We start from the raw sequence: 8,162 nt of genomic DNA, 5'->3' as shown, positions 1-8,162 counted from the left end.
TCTCTACTTTTTAATTTCTATGGTATTCTATGGATTTAAGGAAAAGAAAGGAAAACTTAGTATCGTTGTTCGTGGACAACTTACCTTCGGAGTTGCATTGGAAGGGTTTATGGTAGATCTTTGGAAGACAAGAAGATGTTCATAACGTATACATTGCACACAGGAAGAGTACAGGGACGAAATTTGCCTTTGTAAGAACGAGAATAGGAAATGAGGCATTGAGAATGATCAAGAGATTGAATGGCCTTCAGGTATTCGGCTACAAAATGTCGGTGATGTTCATAAGAAACATAAACAGGACCTCCCTTAGAGCAAGTAAAGCATGGAATACAGTGTGGAAACCAAAAAATGTGGAGAGAATCATTCCTGATAAGGGGTGGGAATTTGAGCCGAGTCAGTTAAATCTAGATGCTCAGAAGTCAGAACTCCGGGATGGGAGGCAAGAGTTCCTGAATCCCCTAGAGAGTGAGAAAAGGAAAAGTATAATAGGGCTCGTAGGAGATTCAGATTTATGGAAGGAAAGGAAATTCTTAATTGGTGAAATGGTTACTGTTTGTAGTGTGAGTAGCATCGAATATAGATTACAAGAGTGGGGGCTGGGAGAAATCAAGGTGCAAAGACAGAGGAAAATCCTTCCTTCTTGTTATTGAGAATGAGGATCTATTTATTTTATTGAAAGATCTACAATGGTCTTACCTCAAAGAGATATTCGCTGAGTTCAGATTATGGAATGAAGAGGTGTCAGAGATTCCTCTTTATTGCTGGAACAATTACAACATCACTATGAAAAGGGTTGCTGAGTTCTGATGTGATGTCGTTGTCGAAGCAATCCTCATCGGGATGCTACTTGAACAAAACACCGACGAATTCCCAATCGGTGGAAGATAGAGAGAAAGGTGTAGGCTCTCAAAAGAATAAAACATTAAATGATACGACCATGGGAAAGGAATGTACGACATGCGTGTTTAATGACAATAAAAAGCTGGAAATCGAAGGAGATAGAATCATTATGGAAACGGGTTCAGATGCTTCTGATTCTAAAACTGTTCCACACGTGCAAGATCTAGTAGGTTCAAAAAGTGAGTAGGCGAAGATGAATGTGATGAGTAAAAAAGAAACACGTGAAGTTTGAAAGCCAAAAGATAGAAGTAAGATTGAAGGGCCTAGTGTCACTAATATGTCGAGGGCTCTGATGGATTTGAACCCAGAAAGATGAGAGTAGATTGGATCAAGAAGAAGGCAAATATTATTAGGTGTCAGATAGTGATGAGTTTCTGAATCCAAGACCTGTGGAACCTCCAAACCTAAAGGAGTCGCATGCAAGTAAAAAAGAGTCAGAAGGGCGTGAAAATGAATTGTTTCCAGAACTCCTACAGATCGCAATTATACAGAGCCAAATTCTTTCAGTCTCGAGTAGAAGAAAAAGGGTCCAAGCACTCAAAAAGAATAAACTGAAGTCTAAAGACCTGGAGTATTCAGAACTTTTAGGAAGATCGGTATCTGATTCAAATATAAACAGAAGATGGAGGGTGGGATTTAAAGAAAGCGAAAGAACCTTGGAGTTGGGTAAAAGTATAGGAATTCAAGTCACTGGAGAGGAGCTTCCTGTTGTTAAGGATTTTGGCGCTTTTAGACCGATTTTTTTTAATTAATCATTGGTATCCGATATATTAACCGACTAATCCAGATCGGATACTGCAAAGACGAGAGTGATCATCAAAACCCAGTTTACTACATTCGTAAACGCCATAATCAAATCCCTGACCTTATTTAAGAGACCTAGTGTTTTATCCCACTAAATCAACTTGTTATTGGTTGACAAAGATTTCTTTTTGAAATGTAAGGTAGATGATTGTGGTGGGTCAATAACCTTCTTTAAATGAAGATACTTACTTGGAATATAAGAGTATTAGCGGTGGATGCAAAATCCTTATCGTATTAACTTTCCCTTCTAATATCCAATATCACTTTTGTAATATCTGATTTTCATTTGACCTATCCTTTTTCAACGCAATTTTCCTATCCTTTTTCAAAGCTCAAATATTTTATTAAAGTTGATTTAGAAACTTGAGGCATCAACAGACTTACAATGAATTTTCAAACAGATCTATGTATTTTTAGGGGAAGATATCTATTTAAAACTTGAGGCATCAACAGACTTGCAATGAATTTTCAAACAGATCTATGTATTTTTAGGGGAAGATATCTATTTAAAACTTGAATGAATTTTAATTACCTTACCAACACATTTTAAAACTTATCAATCTGATATTAGGAACTCAAAATATACTTATTTTAACAATGACACAACGTGTAGAAAATTGAACACAAGTCCAATTCAAAATTTTTGATTTATTACATATTTTTAATTATTTTATTTATTATTTATAATTAAATTCAACATTGGGTTTAGGGCTTAAATGAGACAAGACAGATCGTGAGCTACTCGAGATCGATTCGATCAAGGCTCGATAAATACTCGGATCGAATGGACTCGACTCGAGCTCGAGCTCGACTCGAGTTCTTAACGAGATGAAACGAGCTACTCGATATTCGACTCCAAAAGCTCGTGAGCAGCTCGAAAAAAATGTTATATTATAATTTTAGATTTTTTAAAATTACATTATTAAAAATATATTAAAAATATATTAAAAATACATTATTGATAATTATAAAATTTTAAAAATATATTAAAAATTATATAATACAACTACCCTCAAATTTTAATTTTTTTTAATTAACCAGCCCAAGTCCAATTGTTACATTGCATATTACTAAAAGAAAAATAAAAGCCCATTTAATTAACCATATGTTAGATTACACGTATTTGGTTGATTTTTTTTTCTTTTTTAACTTTTTACTGCACATGTACTTGACAACGTAGAAAAATAAAATAAAAAATAAGAAAAAACAGCCAAACAATATAAAAATTGAAAATGGTTAAAAATTGTTTTTGAATAAATATTCTTATATTTATTTTAAATTATTAAAAAATTATTTATCTAAAGACAAATATTTAATATATTTCTAATGATAATATTTTAATAAATAATTTTTAAATTGTTGTTATATTTTGAGGTTTTAGGTTCAATTATCATAAATATCAAGGGTTTGAATATTTAATATCAATATACTATATTGTACTTACCTCATAACTAATTTTTTATTTGACAATAAATATAATATAATATAATAAAATAAAAATATGATTCAATTTAAATATTAATAATTTAAAAAAATATCAAAATAGAGTGTAACCGATTTTATAAAGAATTAAGAAAAAAAAAACTCATTTAGACTTATATTAATATCTTAATTAATAAAATTAATGACACCAAATCATATTTGAGAGAAAATGATCATCCCTACTACTAACCTGTTCAATATAAAGTAAAACAAGACATATATATGCTTTACTAGATTCTACTCTGAAAAAAGTAATAATTATAGAGTTGGAAAATCAAAGTAGTAAATAAAGAGGAGACTGAGAAGAGAAGAGGAGTAGAAATAAAAAAGACTAAAGCTTCTTATTAGATTTTTGTTCTTCAGAAAGCAAAACAAAAACAAGTCTACTCTCTCTCTTTTCCCTAAGTCATCTCATTCCCTCTAATTATGTGATAGGGTTTAGGGTTCATAAATTTAACTAAGGACTAAATTTAAATAAAGTGAAAATTAAATACACAAATCAAGAGTTAAAATAGGGTTTAAAATAAAAAGCACACATAAATATAAGGGACTTAAACTTAAATAACCCAAAAATTACAACTAAAACTAAAATTGGGAAAATAATAAAATCGGGAAAAATATAAATGGATAAATTAAAAAAAAGTCCTTACTTTACTAGTGACTAAAGTATAAATATACGGCTAAGTTTAGGGGTATGAGAGTTATTTACCCTACATTTAATATATAAAAATCTAATTATAAACTAAACCTAATATTAACTAAAACTATCCTCGTCAGCCGTTTTGCTCTCTCCCTCTGTTCTTTTCTTCTTCTTCCCACAACCGAGAGCCTCAAAGGCTAATCACATCGCCACTCGCACCATCGGCCACCATGACCGACGCTTGACCACCGCCCCAATGGCCTCCATATGCGAATGAAAACAACCCTTATGAAGCCTTAAGTTGCGGCCTTTCTCTTAACCTTTCTCTTTGGCCGAGACCTCATCTACTCTCCACTCACACAAATGACGATTGTACACCAAGATCCCACAACTCGTCGATAACGAATATTGTGAAGGTAAGTATCACTCAAACCTTTCATTTTCTTCTTCAACCGAAAGTTTTGAAATCCTCTACACCGTTTCTCTCCTCTCTACTCTGGTGAAGATCCAAACACAACAAAGGTAAATAGATCTTTCTCTCGTTTCTATTTCATTTTTATTTTAGAATCTGAACCGATGAACTAACCCCTAACTCCTATACAAGGTTTCTCGAGCAACCTTCAATGCTTCGATCTCAAGCCTGGTGTCTCAAATCGGTAAGCTCCTAATCCCTATTTATTTCTGTTTTTATACTTGAAATCTCGATGGATGAAGACTAAACCAAAAAATCGATGTGCAAGAATTAGAAGAAAAAAAAACTCACATCATTCTTCTGTTTGTATTAATAATAATAATAATAATAATAATAAATATTTATAATATTTTTCAAGCCTGGTCAAAAACGGGTGTCTTTCTTTTGCACTTTGATGAATCCTTGAAAAGAAGAATGTGATGCATTTTCTGGGTTTTATGACTTGATTCATAAGTATAACTTAGTATACGATAATACGAATGCTAGCCAAATTCAGTTTTCATATGTTTATTTCTTTTATATAATTTCTACCAGCAGGATCCAGCTGTGAGAGGGAAGGCATCTAGTCAGTCTAAATTTAGAGTCCTATTTTCGAAGGTAAAGGAAACCCATGTTTACATAGTTTCTACTTTCTAGGGAATATGTCAAGGATTTGCAATCTATGTTGTTGAAGGTAAATTCTATAGTGAGATTGTGGTGATCAACCTAGAAACAAAATTCTTTTTCTGATGCTGATAGGTTTAGCAGTTAACTTGGGTGTGTCGAGGTTTAGGATGAATAACTTCAGAAAGAATAGGTTGCTTGCTATATTGTTGTGATTTGGTCATCTCGAATTTGGCCTTTTAGCATTGCTCCAACATTGGGAAAACTGGAAAGTTTTCTTATAATAAATACTTGCTTCTTGAATATGTACCATGAATAAATTTTCAAAATGTTCCAAGCGCTCCACCCACATCAAACTCAAGGCTTTCACCACTACCTCCAGAACATGCTGGTTTCAATTACGGTCGTGAGGCAGCAATCGACATTATTCTGGATACAGCTTCAGGAGGACACTAGTTTTTTATTTCATTTGTTTTATTATTATTTTGTTTTAATATTATTATTATATTATAATATTTTAATTTTTTATTTTTTATTATTATTAATTTTATTATATTACAGGCCCAAATTACAAACCAGACCGGAGGCCCAATTACAACCCATACTAGCCTAGACCCAACAAACCCAACTTGGTCCAGGCCCAGTTACAAATAGAAACCCTAAATTGATTAGGGTTTGTATCACAAGCTTCTAGCCGTCGTCGTTCGTGAAGACCCCAGCCGTTTCCAGATGCTTCCAGCCGCCTCTGATGATTCTAGGTGTCTCCTCTCGCCATTGTCGACGGTCAGCCGCCCCACGTCGACGCTTCAACTGCCAGGTGACCCAATCCGCTGCAACCACGACGACGCCGACTCGATGAAACTTCCAGAAGAGCCAGTTGCCCCTCCAACTCGCAGCTACCAAGGTGAGTCACCACATAGCCCGGTGACTCACCGAGAAGCCCCTCTGTGACCGGTCCATACCGAGCACCATGGTGGCTATAAAAGCCACCACCACCTGCAAAATAAAAACAAAAGAGACAACATCTGAAAACACAGACTGAAACAGAAAAGACGGCGAGCAGTAGCCAAAAAAAGAGAGATACAGAGAGTAACCACAACAACCAGTAGACAACAGAAATCAAAAGAAGAGAGAGGAGAGAAACTTACCTAGGAAACCATAGCCATCGGAGCCTCCTTGTATTGTCGGAAAGCCGAAAGTCGAAGGTAAAAAAAACTTAGATCTAGGTCGATTTAAGGGGATTTAGGGTAAAAGGAGGCCAGATTTGGCCTTTAGGAGTTGAGATCTTTAATTTGGTGTAGTTTGGTAATCTCCGACCACCGGAGACGGCGGCCGGCGGTGACGATCGGCGCCGGAAACAGTGACCAACGGTGGTCGATTTTCTCCTCAGTTGAGAGAAAACGAGAGCTTGCAAAATAGAAAATGAGAGAAAAATGGCCAAGGGGCCAGTTTAAAGGGTATTAATACCTGTGTAATTTCGCTCGTGGAAATACCCTTTCCGCAATCACTCCAAGTTTGTAATATTACAAATTAGTCATTGAATTCAATTTTAATAAGTTTTAATTCGGTTTTCTAACCGTATTAATTTATAATTTAGTCCATATCAGTATTTATATATTTTAGGATAAATAATAGATTTAGTCCTTGTAATTTTGTTAATTAATATTTTAATCCTGAACAGTATGTTCTAATTTATTTAATTTGATGTTAAAATTTTATATAATTTTATTTTAGTCACTAAATTAATAAATGGGCAAAATAGCATGTTTAATCCCTGTAATTTTAAATAATTAATTACAAATTAGGTATTTAATTTTATTAGATTATAATTTAGTCCCTAAGTTTAATATTTTCATTTATTTTACAAGCTTTATTACTTTTTATTTCATACCATGTTTTAATTTTATTTTAAACATTGTTTAATCATATGTTACTTTTATATATTTATGTTCATATATATTTAATTATCATTACTATTACTATTATTATTTATTAATTATGTCAATATATATAGTCTTATAAATATATATAATATTTATTTATTTATTCTATTTTCCTATTTATAAATTTAATTTTATAAATTGCTTTTAAGAAAAATAATCATATTTTTGATATTTATTTATTTTTAATATCGAAGAAAAGAGTTGTCTTAATGCACCTAGAAGCCCTTTTCTGATATTTTTAAATAAATAAATATCTTATTAAAATAAATTTTTATTTTAAGAAAATGTTTTGGTTATTTATTTATTTTTCAATATTAAAGAAAAGAGTTGTTTTAAGGTACCTAGAAGCTCTTTTCTGATATTTTTGAATAAATAAATATCTTACTATATTAAAATAAAATGTTTTTGATATTTATTTATTTTTTAATATCAAAGAAAAGAGCTGTCTTAAAGCACCTAGAAGCCCTTTTTTGATATTTCTAAATAAGTAAATATCTTATTTATGTATATTAATATATTTTCTTAAAATTATTTGAAATAATAGGATTATAAATTAAATATATTTTTAATTTTTAATTTCTAATAATAGAGATAATTTATCATTAAAAAGTACCAATTTTGGGCGTTGTAGGGGTGCTAATCATTCCCTAAACGTAACCGATCACGAATCCCTTTTTATTATTAAAAAGAATGAATTTTTGGTTAAAACGCAGATCAGTTTATCTTTTAATCGATGTTTTCTTAAAAACTCTTTTAAAATATTATTTTTAGGTATTCGACCTACCTGACCCAAAAGGCCGATGGCGACTCCATAAATATTTTTTTAAAAAATCAAAATCATTAATTTATACACATCACTTTTCCCGTCAAGTAAAAATTTCGCGCCCGGACAAAAAACGGTTACGACAGCTTGGCGACTCCGCTGGGGACTGTCAAACTTTAAAATAAATTATAAATTGTCTCTATTAATTAAAAATTAAAAAATTATATATTTAATTTTTAATTATTTCTTTTCAAAATTTTTATATATACTTATTATTTTCATAATATTTATATGTATATTATTTTATTAATGTTTCATTTTATTTTTCAAGTATTTTATTTCATTATTTATCTGTCAGAGGTTTGAACATTTCTCCTCACACACAACACTTGCATTGCATAACATAAGCTTTCTAATCAAGCTTGTCCCTTTTAAGTGGGAGTGAAAGCGACGTCTTTGTGAGAATTTATTCTCCGTGTCAGACCTAGCAAATAACTTTCGGGGTTCATATGCTCTATGTCTTCGTGAGAATTTATTCTCCGTGTCAGGCATAAA

General features: G+C 31.9%; 1 long non-coding RNA gene across 2 annotated transcripts; it reads left to right on the top strand.

The window, feature by feature from the left end:
• Positions 1-3,967: 3,967 nt before the first annotated feature.
• Positions 3,968-6,354, top strand: LOC120171868. Of its 2 annotated transcripts, none has more exons than XR_005520906.1 (3): positions 3,968-4,482; positions 4,836-4,895; positions 5,463-6,354. It is a non-coding gene; the product is annotated as an uncharacterized LOC120171868 (long non-coding RNA). The 2 variants fall into 2 exon arrangements; XR_005520905.1 differs by having other exon boundaries at positions 4,833-4,895.
• Positions 6,355-8,162: the final 1,808 nt, after the last annotated feature.

The sequence above is a fragment of the Hibiscus syriacus genome, unplaced genomic scaffold (assembly GCF_006381635.1).
Source record: "Hibiscus syriacus cultivar Baekdansim isolate YM2019G1 unplaced genomic scaffold, ASM638163v2 tig00111837_pilon, whole genome shotgun sequence".
In the NCBI taxonomy this organism is placed as follows: domain Eukaryota; kingdom Viridiplantae; phylum Streptophyta; class Magnoliopsida; order Malvales; family Malvaceae; genus Hibiscus; species Hibiscus syriacus.
This window is presented reverse-complemented; position numbering and strand designations above follow the sequence as displayed.